Source organism: Pan paniscus, chromosome 12 (genome assembly GCF_029289425.2).
Source record: "Pan paniscus chromosome 12, NHGRI_mPanPan1-v2.0_pri, whole genome shotgun sequence".
Lineage (NCBI taxonomy): Eukaryota > Metazoa > Chordata > Mammalia > Primates > Hominidae > Pan > Pan paniscus.
Window position 1 is genome coordinate 121,847,569 of NC_073261.2, and position 15,608 is coordinate 121,863,176.

The window sequence follows — 15,608 nt, forward strand, 5'->3', positions numbered from 1 at the left end:
CATCATATTTAAAATGTGTTTACATAACTTACAGCATTAGTGTATTTGGGAGTAATAGTCTAGTACCTCTTTAGGTAAGTAGAATTTTGCAAAACTACGATTATAATCAATGAATAACACTGACTGTCATTTTCTTTTCTAAGAATCAAACTGAACCATGTGCCCAAGTCGACCCCCAGAGTGGCTTAGCAAGGAAAACCTTATTTGAGTCCAGTTGCAGACTCCGTGGTTGGCTGCCCCAACATCCATTCCCAATCCCCTTGTTTCTGATACCCAAACAGAGGGCCTGCCAAGCTAAGTACACATTCCCCCAGGCATCCACTGAGGGAGGTACTGGTGGTAATGATGGTGATAGGGCTACAAAACATTGGTTTGCTGACTAAATCAACAAAAATTAGGCAAATCACCTCCAACCTCTTTCCCCATTCCTCCTACTTCCTACTGTGAATATTAATTAACAACATGACATCAATATAGGCTGCCCTATCTTGCAACGGTGATGGAAAGGACAAGAGAGCTGCAAAGCCATCTGTTTTGAAATTCCAAAGCTGGTAGCTGCAGGCACATCCCCGGAATTCTCGCTTTGTGAGAGGTAGACACATTTGTGTATAAGTCACATTAATTTGGGTTTCTGTTCCTTGTATTCAAATGCAGTATTAACCAGTATTTATTCTTCATTTATAAGAATACCTCTATTACGCACCATAGATCATTATAATAATTTTATGCAGAACAGAGCAGAAGTGGTATTCCAAAACTGAACTGGCACCACCTTCTCTGTGACGTACATTTTAGGTCACTTTTCTGAAGTTCTGACTGTCACTCTTTTATCTGAGTTCCTACTGGAAACCTATCACCACTTCCTCTCCAGTCTACCCTCATTTTAGCCATGTTCTTGTTCTTAGGAACATAGCTGTCTCACTAGAGATCCTATCACAATTCTGTGTATACAGTAAGTGTCATGTCCCTGTGATTAAACAGATGAAATAGATGTTTGTTCTCTTGGGAAGAAGAGCAACATTTTGAATTGAAGCTGGATTTTATTGCTTTTATTTATTCTGTTAATAGTTTGTTAAATCTGTGTGGTGGTACGTAATGGTACCCAAACTACTTCCTTTATTCTATTAAATTTTAGCAATATTTATTGATTGATTGCTTATTGTGTATTAGCCAATGGGAGTTACAAAAATAGAAATGATGTAGCTTCTTTTTTTTTTAATTATACTTTAAGTTTTAGGGTACATGTGCACAATGTGCAGGTTAGTTACATATGTATACATGTGCCATGCTGGTGCGCTGCACCCACTAACTCCTCATCTAGCATTAGGTATATCTCCCGATGCTATCCTTCCCCCCTCCCCCCAACCCACAACAGTCCCCAGAGTGTGATGTTCCCCTTCCTGTGTCCATGTGATCTCATTGTTCAGTTCCCACCTATGAGTGAGAATATGCGGTGTTTGGTTTTTTGTTCTTGCGATAGTTTACTGAGGATGATGATTTCCAATTTCAGCCATGTCCCTACAAAGGACATGAACTCATCATTTTTTATGGCTGCATAGTATTCCATGGTGTATATGTGCCACATTTTCTTAATCCAGTCTATCATTGTTGAACATTTGGGTTGGTTCCAAGTCTTTGCTATTGTGAATAATGCCGCAATAAACATATGTGTGCATGTGTCTTTATAGCAGCATGATTTATAGTCCTTTGGGTATATACCCAGTAATGGGATGGCTGGGTCAAATAGTATTTCTAGTTCTAGATCCCTGAGGAATCGCCACACTGACTTCCACAATGGTTGAACTAGTTTACAGTCCCACCAACAGTGTAAAAGTGTTCCTATTTCTCCACATCCTCTCCAGCACCTGTTGTTTCCTGACTTTTTAATGATTGCCATTCTAACTGGTGTGAGATGGTATCTCATTGTGGTTTTGATTTGCATTTCTCTGATGCCCAGTGATGATGAGCATTTTTTCATGTGTTTTTTGGCTGCATAAATGTCTTCTTTTGAGAAGTGTCTGTTCATGTCCTTTGCCCACTTTTTGACGGGGTTGTTTTTTTCTTGTAAATTTGTTTGAGTTCATTGTAGATTCTGGATATTAGCCCTTTGTCAGATGAGTAGGTTGTGAAAATTTTCTCCCATTTTGTAGGTTGCCTCTTCACTCTGATGGTAGTTTATTTTGCTGTGCAGAAACTCTTTCGTTTAATTAGATCCCATTTGTCAATTTTGTCTTTTCTTGCCATTGCTTTGGTGTTTTAGACATGAAGTCCTTGCCCATGCCTATGTCCTGAATGGTAATGCCTAGGTTTTCTTCTAGGGTTTTTATGGTTTTAGGTCTAACGTTTAAGTCTTTAATCCATCTTGAATTGATTTTCGTATAAGGTGTAAGGAAGGGATCCAGTTTCAGCTTTCTACATATGGCTAGCCAGTTTTCCCAGCACCATTTATTAAATAGGGAATCCTTTCCCCATGGCTTGTTTTTCTCAGGTTTGTCAAAGATCAGATAGTTGTAGATATGCAGCGTTATTTCTGAGGGCTCTGTTCTGTTCCATTGATCTATATCTCTGTTTTGGTACCAGTACCATGCTGTTTTGGTTACTGTAGCCTTGTAGTATAGTTTGAAGTCAGGTAGTGTGATGCCTCCAGCTTTGTTCTTTTGGCTTAGGATTGACTTGGCGATGCGGGCTCTTTTTTGGTTCCATATGAACTTTAAAGTAGTTTTTTCCAATTCTGTGAAGAAAGTCATTGGTAGCTTGATGGGGATGGCATGGCCATTTTCACCATATTGATTCTTCCTACCCATGAGCATGGAATGTTCTTCCATTTGTTTGTATCCTCTTTTATTTCCTTGAGCAGTGGTTTGTAGTTCTCCTTGAAGAGGTCCTTCACATCCCTTGTAAGTTGGATTCCTAGGTATTTTATTCTCTTTGAAGCAATTGTGAATGGGAGTTCACTCATGATTTGACTCTCTGTTTGTCTGTTGTTGGTGTATAAGAATGCTTGTGATTTTTGTACATTGATTTTGTATCCTGAGACTTTGCTGAAGTTGCTTATCAGCTTAAGGAGATTTTGGGCTAAGACAATGGGGTTTTCTAGATATACAATCACGTCGTCTGCAAACAGGGTCAATTTGACTTCCTCTTTTCCTAATTGAATACCCTTTATTTCCTTCTCCTGCCTGATTGCTTTGGCCAGAACTTCCAACACTATATTGAATAGGAGTGGTGAGAGAGGGCATCCCTGTCTTGTGCCAGTTTTCAAGGTAATGCTTCCAGTTTTTGCCCATTCAGTATGATATTGGCTGTGGGTTTGTCACAGATAGCTCTTATTATTTTGAGATACGTCCCATCAATACCTAATTTATTGAGAGTTTTTAGCATGAAGGGTTGTTGAATTTTGTCAAAGGCCTTTTCTGCATCTTTTGAGATAATCATGTGGTTTTTGTCTTTGGCTCTGTTTATATGCTGGATTACATTTATTGATTTGCGTATATTGAACCAGCCTTGCATCCCAGGGATGAAGCCCACTTGATCATGGTGGATAAGCTTTTTGATGTGCTGCTGGATTCGTTTTGCCAATATTTTATTGAGGATTTTTGCATCAATGTTCATCAAGGATATTGGCCTAAAATTCTCTTTTTTGGTTGTGTCTCTGCCCGGCTTTGGTATCAGAATGATGCTGGCCTCATAAAATGAGTTAGGGAGGATTCCCTCTTTTTCTATTGATTGGAATAGTTTCAGAAGGAACGGTACCAGTTCCTCCTTGTACCTCTGGTAGAATTCGGCTGTGAATCCATCTGGTCCTGGACTCTTTTTGGTTGGTAAGCTATTGATTATTGCCACAATTTCAACTCCTGTTATTGGTCTATTCAGAGATTCAACTTCTTCCTGGTTTAGTCTTGGGAGAGTATATTTGTCCAGGAATTTATCCATTTCTTCTAGATTTTCCAGTTTATTTGCATAGAGGTGTTTGTAGTATTCTCTGATGGTAGTTTTTATTTCTGTGGGATCGGTGGTGATATCCCCTTTATCATTTTTTATTGCATCTATTTGATTCTTCTCTCTTTTTTTCTTTATTAGTCTTGCTAGCGGTCTATCAATTTTGTTGATCCTTTCAAAAAACCAGCTCCTGGATTCATTAATTTTTTGAAGGGTTTTTTGTGTCTCTATTTCCTTCAGTTCTGGTCTGATTTTAGTTATTTCTTGCCTTCTGCTAGCTTTTGAATGTGTTTACTCTTGCTTTTCTAGTTCTTTTAATTGTGATGTTAGGGTGTCAATTTTGGATCTTTCCTGCTTTCTCTTGTGGGCATTTAGTGCTGTAAATTTCCCTCTACACACTGCTTTGAATGCGTCCCAGAGATTCTGGTATGTTGTGTCTTTGTTCTCGTTGGTTTCAAAGAACATCTTTATTTCTGCCTTCATTTCGTTATGTACCCAGTAGTCATTCAGGAGCAGGTTGTTCAGTTTCCATGTAGTTGAGCGGTTTTGAGTGAGATTCTTAATCCTGAGTTCTAGTTTGATTTCACTGTGGTCTGAGAGACAGTTTGTTATAATTTCTGTTCTTTTACATTTGCTGAAGAGAGCTTTACTTCCCAGTATGTGGTCAATTTTGGAATAGGTGTGGTGTGGTGCTGAAAAAAATGTATATTCTGTTGATTTGGGGTGGAGAGTTCTGTAGATGTCTATTAGGTCTGCTTGGTGCAGAGCTGAGTTCAATTCCTGGGTATCCTTGTTGACTTTCTGTCTCGTTGATCTGTCTAATGTTGACAGTGGGGTGTTAAAGTCTCCCATTATTATTGTGTGGGAGTCTAAGTCTCTTTGTACGTCACTCAGGACTTGCTTTATCAATCTTGGTGCTCCTGTATTGGGTGCATATATATTTAGGATAGTTAGCTCTTCTTGTTGAATTGATCCCTTTACCATTATGTAATGGCCTTCTTTGTCTCTTTTGATCTTTGTTGGTTTAAAGTCTGTTTTATCAGAGACTAGGATTGCAACCCCTGCCTTTTTTTGTTTTCCATTTGCTTGGTAGATCTTCCTCCATCCTTTTATTTTGAGCCTATGTGTGTCTCTGCACGTGAGATGGGTTTCCTGAATACAGCACACTGATGGGTCTTGACTCTTTATCCAATTTGCCAGTCTGTGTCTTTTAACTGGAGCATTTAGTCCATTTACATTTAAGGTTAATATTGTTATGTGTGAATTTGATCCTGTCATTATGATGTTAGCTGGTGATTTTGCTCGTTAGTTGATGCAGTTTCTTCCTAGTCTCGATGGTCTTTACATTTTGGCATGATTTTGCAGCGGCTGGTACCGGTTGTTCCTTTCCATGTTTAGTGCTTCCTTCAGGAGCTCTTGTAAGGCAGGCCTGGTGGTGACAAAATCTCTCAGCATTTGCTTGTCTGTAAAGTATTTTATTTCTCCTTCACTTATGAAGCTTAGTTTGGCTGGATGTGAAATTCTGGGTTGAAAATTCTTTTCTTTAAGAATGTTGAATATTGGCCCTCACTCTCTTCTGGCTTGTAGGGTTTCTGCCGAGAGATCCGCTGTTAGTCTGATGGGCTTCCCTTTGAGGGTAACCCGACCTTTCTCTCTGGCTGCCCTTAACATTTTTTCCTTCATTTCAACTTTGGTGAATCTGACAATTATGTGTCTTGGAGTTGCTCTTCTCGAGGAGTATCTTTGTGGCGTTCTCTGTATTTCCTGAATCTGAACGTTGGCCTGCCTTGCTAGATTGGGGAAGTTCTCCTGGATAATATCCTGCAGAGTGTTTTCCAACTTGGTTCCATTCTCCCCATCACTTTCAGGTACACCAATCAGACGTAGATTTGGTCTTTTCACATAGTCCCATATTTCTTGGAGGCTTTGCTCATTTCTTTTTATTCTTTTTTCTCTAAACTTCCCTTCTCGCTTCATTTCATTCATTTCATCTTCCATTGCTGATACCCTTTCTTCCAGTTGATCGCATCGGCTCCTGAGGCTTCTGCATTCTTCACGTAGTTCTTGAGCCTTGGTTTTCAGCTCCATCAGCTCCTTTAAGCACTTCTCTGTATTGGTTATTCTAGTTATACATTCTTCTAAATTTTTTTCAAAGTTTTCAACTTCTTTGCCTTTGGTTTGAATGTCCTCCCGTAGCTCGGAGTAATTTGATTGTCTGAAGCCTTCTTCTCTCAGCTCGTCAAAGTCATTCTCCATCCAGCTTTGTTCCGTTGCTGGTGAGGAACTGCGTTCCTTTGGAGGAGGAGAGGCGCTCTGCTTTTTAGAGTTTCCAGCTTTTCTGTTCTGTTTTTTCCCCATCTTTGTGGTTTTATCTACTTTTGGTCTTTGATGATGGTGATGTACAGATGGGTTTTTGGTGTGGATGTCCTTTCTGTTTGTTAGTTTTCCTTCTAACAGAGAGGACCCTCGGCTGCAGGTCTGTTGGAATACCCTGCCGTGTGAGGTGTCAGTGTGCCCCTGCTGGGGGGTGCCTCCCAGTTAGGCTGCTCGGGGGTCAGGGGTCAGGGACCCACTTGAGGAGGCAGTCTGCCCGTTCTCAGATCTCCAGCTGCGTGCTGGGAGAACCACTGCTCTCTTCAAAGCTGTCAGACAGGGACATTTAAGTCTGCAGAGGTTACTGCTGTCTTTTTGTTTGTCTGTGCCCTGCCCCCAGAGGTGGAGCCTGCAGAGGCAGGCAGGCCTCCTTGAGCTGTGGTGGGCTCCACCCAGTTCGAGCTTCCCAGCTGCTTCGTTTACCTAATCAAGCCTGGGCAATGGCAGGCGTCCCTCCCCCAGCCTGGCTGCCGCCTTGCAGTTTGATTTCAGTCTGCTGTGCTAGCAATCAGCGAGACTCCGTGGGCGTAGGACCCTCCGAGCCAGGTGCCAGATATAGTCTTGTGGTGCGCCGTTTCTTAAGCCCATCGGAAAAGCGCGGTATTCGGGTGGGAGTGACCCGATTTTCCAGGTGCGTCCGTCACCCCTTTCTTTGACTCGGAAAGGGAACTCCCTGACCCCTTGCACTTCCCCAGTGAGGCAATGCCTCGCCCTGCTTCGGCTCGCGCACGGTGCGCGCACCCACTGACCTGCGCCCACTGTCTGGCACTCCCTAGTGAGATGAACCCGGTACCTCAGATGGAAATGCGGAAATCACCCGTCTTCTGCGTCGCTCACGCTGGGAGCTGTAGACCCGGAGCTGTTCCTATTCGGCCATCTTGGCTCCTCCACCAGAAATGATGTAGCTTCTATCAGGAATCTGGTAGCAATGCAAAGCTAAGGTAAAGGGGCCTGATGAATGCTAAGGTGTTTTTTACATTGTTGCATAACTTGATTCACTCTAGTACAAATGTAAGATAATTATGATAAGCAATCTATTACCTTACGACTAGATTGCTAAGATAATTTAATATGTAAATAATCTGTAGTATGAAATTCAAATATAATTTTTTAAGCAGGATACATATGACTTGGTCTTAATCCTATACATGATTTTAGAGTATGTCATTTTTACATCATTATCTATAAAAATGAATATAAGTTTGAGTCCTTAGAAACAGCACAAAGGCATTGAATTGAATTGAATTGAATTGAATCAAATTGAATTGAATTGAATTAACAAAGGGAATCTAATAAACTGTTCAACATCCCTGCATTTATTCTCAAAATACACACGGAGAAAGCTATACATTCAGCTGTATTCCTAGCAGTGAGAAGAAGTGGAAGAGAAAAATAGAATGTGGGTCCTATTTTTCACAGCTTACAATCTTTCGGGGGAGATATGGCACACACTAAAGAGATGTCTTCCATATTTGAGGAGAAAGCATGTAGTTCTCTTATGACATGAGGTCTAGTGTCTAGTTTAAATCAGGGATCTTCTGAAATATTATGTTTCAGAAAACTTAGTTTAACTTGAGCAAAAGACAAATGCAATACAGATAAGTTACATTAGGAATAAAGTCTGGCTGTATATTTATTCATTCACTTATCCATTCAGCCTTTACCAAGATGTTGAGGGGGAGTTTTCTTGTGGTCCATGTGTTGTGACTAAAGATACAAAAAGAAAGGGGAAAAAAAGTAACTCCAAATGTTTAGGAGTGCCACCATGGATCTGCGAAATTTCAAGTTCATGTATCTCCTCCCCACACAGAGCTGAGCTGTGTCTCCCCCAGACCCGATCCACTGTGTCGTCTCTAGGACAGCAGTGGGAGGGAGGCATCTGTGAACACCAACCTTATGCAAAGTGCAGTTCCCTGTGTGGGAAAGCGAGAACTCTTCCCCCCTCTGAAGCCACATGAGTATAAATCTGACAGCAAAGCTTCCGAATGATTGAGGAAAAGGCAGGCAGTAAAGAAAGTGGAGTAAGACCCCTTAGCAGAGATGAGCACGTGTCCACTGAAGAGAGAGGAGATAGAAGTATGGAGACAGCTTTCCACTTGTCCGTGGGAGATGGCTGAGGCTGGGGGTCTCTGCAGGAGCTCATGCAGCAAGACCATCACCCAGTGTTTCTGAGCAAAGACGGGATGACCCTCTCTCCACTCACCCCTGCAGCCTTTAGAGAGTGCTGAAGGGATTCCAGAATTTCTATTTTTTCTCTTTCACAAGAAGAACCATGGGAATTAATAGAGGGGCAAGATATGGGGCCTTGCAAATTCAATCTCCATCTCCGAAGAGAGCATGGGATTGTGTACCAGGGGAGTGGGGCCAACAAGGAAAGTACCTTCAATTCTGGAATGGTCATCAGTGATGGGTGGGACCAAGCTGAAGGTGGCAACTTCCTGAAAGAAGCCACAGCCACATAGGCATCACCCACAAGCTGGACAGAACTAGAGCAGTAGCAATATTTCTTTCCTTCCTAGTATCTGGTCAGCCATGTGAAGAGGATCTCATCCCCATCTCTGTCCCCCATTCCTCCTAATGACAGTGTTATAGGAAAGATGAGGAGGCATCTTCAAGTGAGACATCTTCCCCAACTCCAAGCTGCAGGGATCAGGGCAGAAGCCTACACTGGGGGTGGGGTAAAATCAGATACGAGACTAAATTTTTAAAATTTCAAAAATACAAATGGAGAGAAATTTATGGACTCTGCCCAGTGATGTCTCAACAATTGGAAAAACACATGCAGTATTTCACAGTTGAAAGCTATCATTAGAAAAGAAATAAGTATATAATCACGAGATTATGTGTTCTATATAAATTCATAAGATATTCTGAGTATTGGCTGCAAGCTGACATTATCTAGGTTCTAAGTGTATAAAGATGAACTCCCTGGGCCCTTGTCCTCTGCAGCTGTAATCATGGCATGCAGATGGACAATGGCTATGCAGTTTGGTGAGTGTGCCATGAGGTAGGTACTAGGAGGATGTTTCTTTGGGTGAGGAGTTGGTAGGGTCAGAGATAAATGATAGAGAATTATATTTTATAATAAGTGCTTATTTTGACTTAATTAACTTCCCAGAACCAGCTCATGCTATCTCTAAGAATAATGTTAAACAAAGACCATAAAATGCTGGAAGAATTAAAGTATCATATTAATGACTTAATGATTACTCTAAGTGTGGTTTGTATGTGGCTGTAGTAACTTGTATCTTAGATCTTTCTCTAGGGAAGTTCCAATTAAGGAATGGGTCGTCACTGGGATGAGTATTTCACCAAGAAAAGGAATGTGGTGAAACAAAAACTTTTACAATGGTCTCAATATTACTTTGTTAATTTCTTTCTCACTGTGTGTTTCTAATTGTTTGGCATTTATTCAGTAAATATTTATGCAGAGTCAACAGTATATTTGGATATTGTGAGAAAGATAAAAGCCAATGTATAAGATTGTCCTTGTAATTCAAGAGCTAAAAAAAATCTCCAGGAGGCACAGCCTATATAGATAGAACTGTTAAATAATATTGAGAGGTAGCATGATATTAAATCCCTAAATGAAAAGACAGGATAATAGATTCTAAACATAGTTGTTAAATTTTTAAGACATTACCTTTCTTGTAATAATGAAGAAAAATACTTTTCCTTGTTCATAATAATGGATCTGACTGGTCCATAAACTGGTAATTTTCTTCTGCCACAATTGGCTTTAAGCTTCTTTAAAAATATTTTATGCAAGATGTATTTTGAAGATGTAATAATGAAATACTATATATGTCACCATAGAAGTTTATTGACCATAATTACTTTGAGTTTTTCTATTCTTTTACCCACATTGTCATCTTTTATTCAAAGAGGACAAGGTGCCATAGTGTTTGGTGATCATTCTTGACAATGATTTACTAGAATTAATGAAGTCTAAGGATGTTTAGGGATGCCACCTCTGAGGGGCCAGTTAACAAAACAGTGCCCCCAATGCCTCTTGGCAATGCCAGAGTGAAATAAAATGTGTAGGGTTTGTATTCTGTAAGTCTGCATTTTCGTATATCCCAGACTCTGCCCTCTGATATATATGCTGCTTTATAACATTTGAAAGTACTAAAGTATAAAATAAAACCTCGCTTACAACAGTGGTTAGTTCACCTGAACAGGTACAAGCAGAAACTCACCTCTGTCCAACATTATCTAGACAGGCAGATTCTACAGTGGTAAGTTCTAGATACTGAAATACAGCATTTAAAAAATATATATTTTATATTTACCAGGTAATATATATGTCACATATATGTTTGTCATAAAGCAGGATATTTTAATGTAGCATTGTATTTATAAGGTTTAAATGAAACATAATCATTACCAAATATAGAATTCCACTCAGAAGGAGATAAAAACCAAGATCAGAACAGGAGAAATCGCTGAAGTGAGTCTGTATTAACATTTCTCGCCACATTTATCTTTACTCCATTAGAGCAGAGAATGTTTTTGCTGCAGAATTTTTACTAATTCCAATTATTATTTCTAAACATTAGTGTGACTCAATTATTCTGAAAAATTTGCTTTCAAAGTTTGTGAATTCTCAGTGATCAAAACACATTAACATACAAATAATCTTAGCATTCTTAACGCTTCCCAAAGTAAGGTGATTATTTTTTCATACCTGAGTAAAACCTAAAAAAAAAAAGAATACCACAAATATGGGGCCAGATATTTGTAAAATGTAATGTTTCATCACAAAATGCAGACTTTCCTAGCTGGAGGTAATCTTAGGACTGAAGAATGATATAACTCATTTTGTAAAAATTTACTTTGCCATCTCAGTGGCATAGCCAGTACCTCCATTAGGGGAGCAACTTTCTACTCAGATGATCAAAGTGTTTGGATTAGGGCTTCTCCAAGAATTTGAAATAAAGGGTAAAGCTGGGAGTCAGGATCCCAGAATTTAAGCAAGAACTCAGGGTAAAAGGAAGGTGTGGATGTCAAGAACACACAAAGGAACCAGGGAGAGAGGAGTTTGACTCTGGCCTTTCCTGAGTGACATCATCCCAGCTGCTTGAGCTCTCTGAGACACCTGTACAATAGGGATGCCAACACCCCACAGGGCTGCCCTCAGGATGAAGGAGCCACCGCACATGATGTGCTTAAGTGCAGTGACTGTGAATGATGGCTTTCACGGTGAGTGCCTGGGGAGTGTTGCTATCCTGCATTCTGGACCAGCCAAGCTGCAGTCACCTGGCAGTCTGAAGTGTGAGGACCTGTGGGTTCCGTGTGTGTCTGCTGGTTACCAGGCCCAAGCCTGCTAATATTTCAGAACCCTGGAAAGAGCTTGGGGTTTGGGCCCTGACGTTTAATTTTGATTATACTTTCCTCTAATTAGGTCAAAAGTTCCTTATCTGGAAAATGGGAATAATAATAAGTTTTACCATTTTTACTAAGATTCAAAATAATATATGCAAAACCCCTGACACAGGGGCTAGCCCTTGGCCCTTAACGCAGTTGGCCAGTTGCTGTGATTATCATATCCCTTAGCCCAGGGACTGGCCTGGCTAAGCCTAAGTGTTTTTTTGTTTGTTTTGTTGTTGTTTGTTTTAATTATTTTTTCTTTTACTTTAAGTTCCGGGGAACATGTGCAGAACATGCAGGTTTGTTACATAGGTATATGTGTGTCATGGTGGTTTGCTGCACCTATCAACCAGTCACCTAGGTTTTTAGCCTCACATGCATTAGCTATTTGTCCTGATGCTTTCCTTCCCCTTGTCCCCCACCCCCCAGCAGGCCCTGGTGTGTGTTGTTCCCCTCCCTGTGTCCATGTTTTCTCATTGTTCAACTCCCACTTATGAGTGAGAACATGTGAAGTTTTGTTTTCTGTTCCTGTGTTAGTTTGCTGAAGATAATGGCTTCATACATGTTCCTGCAAAGGACATGATCTAATTCCTTTTTATGACTGCATAGTATTCCATGGTATATATGTACCACATTTTCTGTATTCAGTCTATCATTGATGGGCATTTGGGTTGGTTCCATGTCTTTGCTATTGTGAATAGTGCTGCAATAAATATACATGTACATGTATCTTTATAATATAATAATTTATATTCCTTTGAATATATACCCAGTAATGGGATTGCTGGGTCAAATGGTGTTTCTGGTTCTAGATCCTTGAGGAATCACCACACTGTCTTCCCCAATGGTTGAACTAATTTACATTCCCACCAACAGTGTAAAAGCGTTACTATTTCTCCACAGCCTCGCCAGCATCTGTTGTTTCTTGACTTTTTAATAGTAGCTATTCTGACAAGCATTAGATGCTATCTCATTGTGGTTTTGCTTTCATTTCTCTAATGATCAGTGATATTGAGCTTTTCTTCATGTTTGTTGGCAGGATAAATGTCTTCTTTTGAGAAGTATCTGTTCTATCCTTTGCCCACTTTTTGATGGGGTTGTTTGTTTTTTTTCTTCTAAATTTGTTTAAGTTCCTTGTAAATTCTCAATATTAGACCTTTGTCAGACGAGTAGATTGCAAAAGTTTTCTTCCATTCTTTAGGTTGCCTGTTTGCTCTGATGATAGTTTCTTTTTAAGCCTGCTCTTTGAAGGTATCCACACCCACATCTGAGACAATTTGACAACAAGAGAACTTAAAACAAAGTTGACACATTCTACTCCATATTCTTTCCAAATGGTAATAGTCAATCTGAATTATTCTTGAAAGGTATCACAATCTGATTATGGCGTTAATATTTATAAATCAAAGCCCACATTTTCATTCTGGAACTCAAATGCTAGCTGGCGTTAAGATGATGAAATAGATAATTAGTGTGATTTTGCAAACCAAACTTGTTTGTCTTTTAAAAATATACATTGTGTTGTTTCTGAAAACAATCGACATTGTATCTTCAATCTAATGTAGCCAACATTAAGGTTTAGAAATGGTGGAAATAATTATAGAAGGGAACCTGAATTATTACTAAACTAAATGCAGAATGGCCATTGAAGTGGGAACAACATGAAGGAGGGAGGCTGAGTGGGGTAGATTACAAATGAAAATTGGAAGAATGGTTATTAGTGGCATAAAATGGACAAAACTGTCAGGATAAAAGCCAACCACTGGCTGACAACGAGTGCCGTGTCATATCTGGGAAATCAGCGGGAGACTTTCAGAGGATGTCAGAGTTAAATACATATGGTGGCAAAAAGAAGGGAAACCTATAGCCAGTCAGGTGCACCCACAGGAAAAGAACCAACAGGAGATGCTCTAAATGTCAGCCCTGCTGCAGTCCTCCCGTAATTATGCTAATGCGTGCATTCTGGGCTTAGACATAAATGTTTGGTTCAATTTCTCGTCCCAAGAGTATTTCTCTCACCAGGTCCTTTGCGTGTATGACTGGTTAATAATGCCTATCTTATGGGTGGTTGTGGAAATTCAGTGTAATTAGTACTAAGGAACAGGTGCAGTCACTGACATGTGGCAGGTCCCTTCTATAGCATACATGATACACTCCAAAAGTGAAGACTAGGTGTTTTTACCCTATGACCTTCCAAAAAATCTGTAAACAAAAATACTCCAATATTTCTGGACAAGGTATGGTTTTATCAGTGAGAACAGCCAATATCTCTTTTGACCTATTCAAAAAGAATGTGTGAAAATTAATGAAATGCAGATCTTCAAACTTTTATAGAAATTTTAATTAGTATTTAAAAACTATATATTTGTAAACTCAAGAAATTACTCTTGTAATTTTTAAGCAAATAAACAGGCCACTGTTTACATATAATACTAAAATTTTAATTTATAAAAATATGAACTGTTGTCAATATTAAATATTCTGTAATGACACAGTCCCACTAGCTTGACGTGGTCATTTCATTTATCTATGTCTTTTAATACTTAGATCACACATACACATGTTGTTAAATACCAACAGTAAAGTATATGTGCTTATGTTGTGTTTTTCTTGTCTTATTTAACACTATATTATTTCTTAGAATCCACGAAGAAACAGACAATTTCAGGGAGTAACAAAATTAAGTGAAACAATATAGTTTAAGGTATGACTCAAATAAAAGAAAATATACCATTATATTAATTAATATAATGCTCACATTTATAATTATGATGATAATTACAATGGTATTTGAGTTTCCTAGCCTTGTTTCTTTTTCTTTATTATCAAAATTTTATTAATATTTTAAGGAGTACCCAGATGAGGTCAGCACAAATCTAGGAAGTAAAATCAGAGAGAGGGCCTGTATTTACTTTTTATAGCTCCAAGGCAAATAAGCCGTGTTATCCTGGTAGAGAGGCAGTCAGACGTTACAGGCCATGACCTAGCTATAAAGAGTTTTGAATGCCATCAATAAATCACTCCCTAATTAACCTCCCAGACAGCAAAGTGCAAAAGAGCTGGCGAAGTTTAGATAAAATCACCTTTAAAAATATGTACAATCATAGCTATTTTGAGAAAGTTTGGTATGTTTAGCAATATTTGCTGAAGTAGTCCCAGTGTTCAACTAAATAGAGTGACCAACAAAACATTTTGAAATATGTTTGTATGAATAATTATATTGCTATATTTACATATGTAAATTTTACTATACCAGAAAATGCCTCATTTACTTCCTCTCAATATTTCTACCATAGTTTTACTTTGGCTAATTCATGGTCAAGAAAAAGTAAAATGTGGCAAATTCCATGAAATACAGAATTGTTCAAAGATCATTATTAATTTTTTTAATGAACTGAACTTTATAATTCTTTTTGTCTCAACCAGAGAAGTTAGAACACTTGAAATCAGCTAAGCGAGAATGCCATCAGCAGTGCATCGATCTCAGCTGCATCCAGGTGTATCAGTTGAATGGCAGAGGGACTAGAAATTACATTTCATGAAGAAAACTTACAGAACTGAAGATATTTAGGCTGCAAAAGAAAAGACTAAGGTAAGCCTGTGGGCAGGTTAAGGTTTAAAACACTAAGAGTTCACCTGTAGACTAATGCTTAGAAAGAGAAGACAAGAAAAATGAGGAACGGAATACAGAGAAACAAATCTTGGCTTATTTTAAATCCTTTTCAGAGAACAGTATACAAGCATGGTGAAGAGTGAAATGTCTACTGCTAAACTACAGAGGTATCCGATACAGGTTCTTAAGTGCTGAGGGACTTTGCATAAATTACTGAGGCTGTGGTTTTGGTTTTCTCCAGTGTAAATAGTGTTGAATACAGTATCCATAAAATACCTGAACAGGTTGAGAAAGGAAATGTGTATAAAGTGGT

At 39.1% G+C, this 15,608-nt stretch overlaps 1 long non-coding RNA gene across 1 annotated transcript; it reads left to right on the forward strand.

The window, feature by feature from the left end:
* The first annotated feature begins 6,410 nt into the window (after positions 1 to 6,410).
* Positions 6,411 to 15,413, forward strand: LOC130541247 (uncharacterized). Its single transcript, XR_010109233.1, has 3 exons — positions 6,411 to 6,943; positions 7,089 to 7,253; positions 15,109 to 15,413. It is a non-coding gene; the product is annotated as an uncharacterized LOC130541247 (long non-coding RNA).
* Positions 15,414 to 15,608: the final 195 nt, after the last annotated feature.